Source organism: Halyomorpha halys, unplaced genomic scaffold (assembly GCF_000696795.3).
Source record: "Halyomorpha halys isolate HHAL.00 unplaced genomic scaffold, Hhal_1.1 Scaffold2107.1, whole genome shotgun sequence".
NCBI lineage: Eukaryota > Metazoa > Arthropoda > Insecta > Hemiptera > Pentatomidae > Halyomorpha > Halyomorpha halys.
The window spans coordinates 34961-41837 of NW_027110483.1; positions in this window are offsets into that span (position 1 = coordinate 34961).

Below are 6877 nucleotides of genomic sequence, written 5' to 3' on the forward strand. Positions count from 1 at the left end.
ATATACATATATAATTAACAGTAAAAACGTTACTTATTACTGATCATCACAAATAGGCCAATTTCCGAAAAACAAAAAAAAATTAAAATATTAGAAATTATCAACATGAGATCAATTTGATTGCATTTTATTTATTGATAGCAATAAATTATTGCCTATGAATAATAAAATTACTGTATGCCTTTCTATTTATTTCATTTCGTTTTCTTGTTTGCAATGAGAGCTACTTAGGCTCCTGCAAAGGGGACATAAGACCCTGAAGTTCATTACATTACGGACGTGCCGAGGCCGGTAGGCCAAGTTATTGGCCACTATTTTTATCTCTGGAGGATAGGGAGGAAGAAGTTATGTTTGAGGAAATGAAAGGAGAAAATACGGAGGAGGGGAGAGGAAGAGAGGAGGGGATAAAGTTGGCCACTGCGTTAACGGCCCTCGGTCACGTTTTAGTTGAAAACCGTGCGAGTCCACTTTGATAACTTGTGGGCTCTTGTCTGGGTCTTAGCCAATACTGATTTTACCGGAGATTTTTTTTCAGTTTTTGTTTTGAATATCGTAATCTATCTTGAAAGAGATTGATATAACTGACTAGATCCACAGAATATTCAAGAAATGGCCTAACTGTAAAACAATGCTTTAATTATACAAATTAAACACAATGACCAACAACATAATTTTTTTATATGGTCATGTAATTTTAAAACGATGTCCTCTAACTTAAATATGATTAATAGGTTGAAATTGTCCACTACGGATGGTATTGCGCTAATATACTTTTAAAACTATTGTATTGCCACTTCGTATATTCTAAAAAGTTCACGTATAACCCAAATAATAATTTATTTTTTTAACGATTTCTTTCATGTTTACCGTACAATATCCAACATGACTAATATGGAGCTTTTAGAGACTAATAGTGAACATAGACTTTTTCTATTCCTACACATATTCGGATAAGTATGAACTCAAACTAGAATGAGAGTATAAAAAATAAATTAAATAATACACTACACTTTCTGCTTGTCATAATATGTGTAAATTTTATTACAACTTTATTCCAGAATTCCTTTTGTGGTTGATGCAAGTTAAATATCACATTTTATGAATTTAGGGATTATTTAAAATAATTAGTTGATTATTAAGAGATTTTTGACTAATTATGGTTAAGGAAATTATGGAACATTTAATTTTGCTTCGAATAAATACAAAAACTTGACAGTTTGGCGTCATGGTAAACTGGAGGTTGAAATTGGTGAGAAAATTGTGTTGAGCAATTTCCTCTGGTAGTTTTTGGCCTTTTGACTAGAACGTAGCTAGTCTGTGCTAAGAAGTCTTTATGGACCCTGAGCAAGTGGTCTATAAACATAAAAGTTGAGCGCATTGTTAATTTATGTTACTAATTTAATAATTATATACGCTTTATATATATTTAAAATTACTAAATACTATAACTTATTCATTAGGACCGCTTAGGATTTATAGACAAAATATAAAATTTCTTAATTGATAACTTAATTCAACTAATTTAGGATTTAGTTGAATGGCGGCTTAATAACCATTTTAGGTTATTAATTAATGAGACTGACCCCAAATTTATCAGAAGCTCCCACAGATGAGGAAGTTAAAATTACATTATTGTTTGAATTGAAAAGCACATCGCCTTCTTTCTAAATTAAATCTCCTCTTTGATTTCAATTTTAATTTTTTATTTTTATCATTTTTTTTTTACTTTTATCATGCCATAAGCGTTGATGACCCGAGGGTTTTATGCCTTTAAGCAGCAATCAACAACAACAACCATTTTAGGTGCAAAAATGCAAAGTGTTTAAAATATGGACCAATATATCCTACTATGCCACGGTTGTTTTTCGGTTATTGAAGGTTTACAGTTAGCGATATCCTACTTGACCAAATTATTAACTTCTAGATCTCATTCCACGCCTTTACGCTTAGATTACCGTATAGAAGTTATATAAAAAGAATACTTAATACTTTTCTTTATTTAATTAATTAGCTTGTTAGTGAGAGCTCTAGGGTCGCCTGAAATATGTTTCTTTGTCTTGTGGTAGACAACATTTTTTTAAAAATTATATGTAGATGTATATTTTTTGTGGTAGAACTGATGAATCGGACTCCTGAACTAAAATGGACAACAATAAACTAAAGAGTCACCAGTTCAGAGAATGACATTCACTTTGACCATTTTTCAAGAAAGGCACAGTAGCCACAATTATGTCTTTTTGCTGATTAAAATTTAAATTCAGCCACTCTCTATTATTGTATTTCCTCGTAGAGCTACTTCAGTGGATTAACACAATCCTTCTCAACTTAGCTTAACCAAAAACTAGCTTATCCTTCAAATGTTTTTAAATACCTCGTTATTATTTATACAAAATACTCTCCTCCCCTCGAGAGATATATTTCCTCAATCTCAACCTAATGCGAGCTCCAATAATAATTATAATTATAAATACATTATTTATATAGATAAATGTGTGAACTAATTACATTTGCTTAACATATTACCGAATATAGGTACATTTTGTTTCTGGATACGTTTCTGTGAGTAGTAAAACTATATTCGGATTTGTAAAGGGAAACTTTTAGTTCGACGATGGTCTTTCTAGTCACTTTATTTATTAATAGTAACTCAATAAATTAATTTATTAGTAATATGTAATTATTAATAGCATAATTCAATTATTACCACTTTTGGGAGATTTCCTCTAATAAACAGTTTGTTTTTAAATTTTAAAACAGTTAGTTCCAATATGTGATAAATGATGATATTTTATTCGAGGAAAAAGGCATATTTCAACTGACAGGTGGCAGCACCGACTTCAATCAAACTTTTTTCAGTGATACTTAGTCGAATTATATTAGACTAGTTTCGAAGTGTTCATGCCAATGCGCACTAGAAGCCGAAAAAACTGTATAAAGGCATAAAAATAAATATATGTATTTAATGGTTTTTATATTCCAATCAATCTTGTGTATACAAAATTACAAAAATACAAAGTCTCTTCGATTAAAGAAGACCAAAACATTTTGTTTAGGAGTTTTCTTGATTAGGAGTGGATTTGGACTTTGAAATCAAGTCAAATTTGTTTTTAGCTTCTTTTGAAATTCTTAAATACAAACTTTTATATAAATAAAAAATACAACATTTGGAATGGTAAATTCTTACTCTTTCGACCCATTAGAATATATTTCAGCTTTTACATTTTTTATTTTTTTTTTTTATGTAAAAGAGAAAATGCAGTTTCAAATCAAGAAAATTTTCTAAAACGTTTTATTTTATATCTCTGGTTCTATTATTTCTTTAGACAATCCTAAACCCTTAAGTTACTTGTAGGTTAGGTGATATTCGTTTTAATGATATTGTAATTTTAATTATTTCTAAATTTTTATAAAAAATCCGAAGTGCTTTCCATGGCCGGTTTTAAGAAAATATAATTAGCAGAAACCTATAATATGGTTATACTATTCAAACAATTCAGACCGACTGACGTTGCGAAAAAAAAAAAGATTTTTTCAATACAAAATTGTATCTTCGTAAACAAATTAGAACCGCAGATATAAAGTAAAATGTTTAAAGCAATTTTCTTGATTTGAAACTACTTTTTCCATCTATATTCCAGCAAATATGGTAGGTACATATTTTTATATTAATGATTCATCGTGCAAGTATTAAATGTACGAGACGAGCCGTTGTTAAAATATACGTGTATCCAAAAAGGAATTTTAAAAAAAAGTTTGGCTCCATTTAGTTATTTGGGGAAAATTGAGACCACTTTGAACTTCAAAAAAATAAATGTCAAATTTTGATATTCACTCTATAATCAGCGATCAAGCATTGGTCTATTTTGTGAAAATCCAGCATTTCCGTGTCTCAATTGATGATTCAAAGATATTTCATTGAATTGAAATTAACCATGTTGTTCTAGTTACACTCTAATGTTGTTCATTATGTATTTTTATTCTAAAATGTTGCCAAATACAAAAAAAAAGTAACCAAACTATCCACTCATTTACAGTGTGGTTTTAATACTTGATAAACTCAAGCATACTCGCCAGTTCCAACATTGTCTTCAGCTCTACTCATTGTTGCTCTTAGAAGCTATTCAGGTATTCGAGAAGTTGAGGACAGAAGAGCATTCTCTTGCAGATAAGAAAGTGTCTGCCTGCTTCCTCAACGACTATTTTCACTTTAGAACTTTACTTACAACTGTGCTTTACAAACTCCTGTCTTCTTTCTTATTTTGCTGGCTTTTTAATCACTTTGTGTTGAACGAGAAAGAAGAACACAACTGTTTAGGTCTTAACAGTGTTTTGATATTTCTGCTAGGAATCTCAGGAATCTCTCTGTTGTTGTGGTAGATTATATTGTCCTGTCATGGACGATGGCATTTTTGTGGATTTTCCCGTGGTGGAAATCTCTAAAAAAATCATCCCTGTTAAAGCTCTAGAAAATGTGCCGAAACGTTGATGTTACTATACTATACTACTAACAAACATTTGCTTATGCTATTTTTGTTCTTCCGGCGATTTGGTGTTCCAATGAAAGAATACAAATGTAAATAATTATGAATGTATTCAAGATGATTCATTCTATTTTTAATTCTTTACTTTATTTGTTTTATTATTTTGCACCTATGTAATTTATTTATCTGCCTATTTTTTTTTATAGTGTTAGATTAGATAGCAATTTGTTCGTATTACTTAGACAATTTTCCTACATTTTCTTTGGCTTCAGCTGTTGCAGTACTCAAGATTGAATACTCCACCATACTCTCTAAAATATAGTTGCTAATGTATCTGAAAGCAGTTGGCTATAAGTTGGCTTTATAGTTTTGTTTATAAAAATCAGACAGATATTGAGAGTTTTTATTTTTCGTAGGATAAAATTGTATTGTACATATCTCGAATTTCAATATGATAGGGGTATAATATAATATATAATATAATAAGGGTTTGATTTTTAGAATTGATTTTGATATTTAGAATCCACGACCATCACAATTTGGATTTTTAAAAATTGATAAAGCGGGTTTTAGAGGTAGCACTTAAATATATAACATTTTAGAAAACAAAAATTGTGATGTGAGCTTATTGTCTCAGCTTGCAAAATGAAATATCTTTTAGAAACTGTGTTATGAATATTATAATCTTGCGACTCAGACAATGCTGGCCCTGAGTTTCACTGTTTGCTTAAGGAAAAAATTCTTACTTCAAGGTAACAATTACAATGGTCATTGTTATTATTCCGAAATTTAAAGTGGCGAACAAATTCAGCTTAGAGTAATACCATTTGTATAATGCTCCCAGTGGTCGGATGATAGCAGTTCCGCAGAGCAATTAATACGCAAGAGCCAACTGAGTCTAGAGCAAACTGAATTATTTGTTCTGACCTACAAACTTTCCGACAAACTATCGCCCAACTTCCACTGTCTAGGTAAAACTCTCATATCCGTTTCAGGTCGGTCTCAACGGCTTTAAATTACCTCTTCCTCTCATATTCCTAATTAAATTCAGCTAGCCTCAAAAGGCTATGTGATGTCTCTATGAACGTTTAGTTTACCGAGGGAGGATACAGTAATATTGACGTATATAGTTGATTCCATTTTTTTAAAATTATTACTTACTTCTACTTTATTTATTAATATAAGTATTATTACAAATACTAATTGGGCAATGATTAATTGTGCTAATTAAATGCTTTTATACTAGAAATCAACAAAGAGGAAAATAAGTAAAATAAAATAAAACAAAAGTAAATAAATAAAATCTCCGTACGATATAAACAGGAAAATAAATTAATATAATAAACATAATCAAAAAATTTAAAATAAATTATGTACAATATTTACAATGAGGTTTCCCGAGCGCTCTCTATCCCCACGTATGATGGGTAGATCAGGGCCCTTCCAGATCCCAGCGCAGTCCTCTCACCACTTCTCTTAATTCATATATATAAAATAAACGGTCTGTAGGTGTCTGTAACCTTACTGTAATATTGCTATACTATTATTACATGATATTACTTTACTATAATATACTAATCTTTATATGTGCAATAAAGTTGGATTTAAACTTCCCAAAAAAAAAATTTAATTAAAACTAGAACCAAAAAAAAATTGTTTTAGGATTTAATAAAAAAACATGTATTACTTGAAACATTGTGCCATGCTTTTAAAACGAAATTTAATTCTCTACAAAAAGAAAACAAACATCTAAATCGGACCAGTATTAGCAAAAATGCAAACTCTTTTTATTTTAATGTATAAAAGAACATAAACTATTCATTTACAATATTATTTTTCGCTGTATCTCAAAACTGAGTGTCTAAAAAACTGAAATTACTGTTGGAGGTACTCCTTATGCTGTAGATGTGCAGTAAAACAAAAAAAAGAAAAAGAAAAACGCTTGTAAAAAGTGGTGTAATGAGAAAATATTTTCTAAAATAATAAATACAATTTAAGACAGTACATAGCACTAGTGTATAGATAGTATACATGCAATCGTTAAGAAGTGTATATAATAATGAAAGAGTGGCCATGTGAATAAATAGTTGCTATGTTATTTTCGTACCTTTCTTGACCACCACTTGGAACTTCGTAATTAATTAACAAAATTGTTGTATTTGGGTTTTGGGAAACCAGTTTAATGATTCTTCCTTTTTTTCCATTCACCCTAAAGTCAATGAATTTATCAATATGTGTGTTATCATATCTTAATTATTAGAAGAGATTTATTTTGTGGAATTCAAAAATTTCTAAAAAGATATGGTAAAAATAGGTTCTATTGGAATTATTTCCTCGCAACTGCGTGTTTTAAATTCTTTTGATCACATTATTCGAACATGATATAACATTTAAAT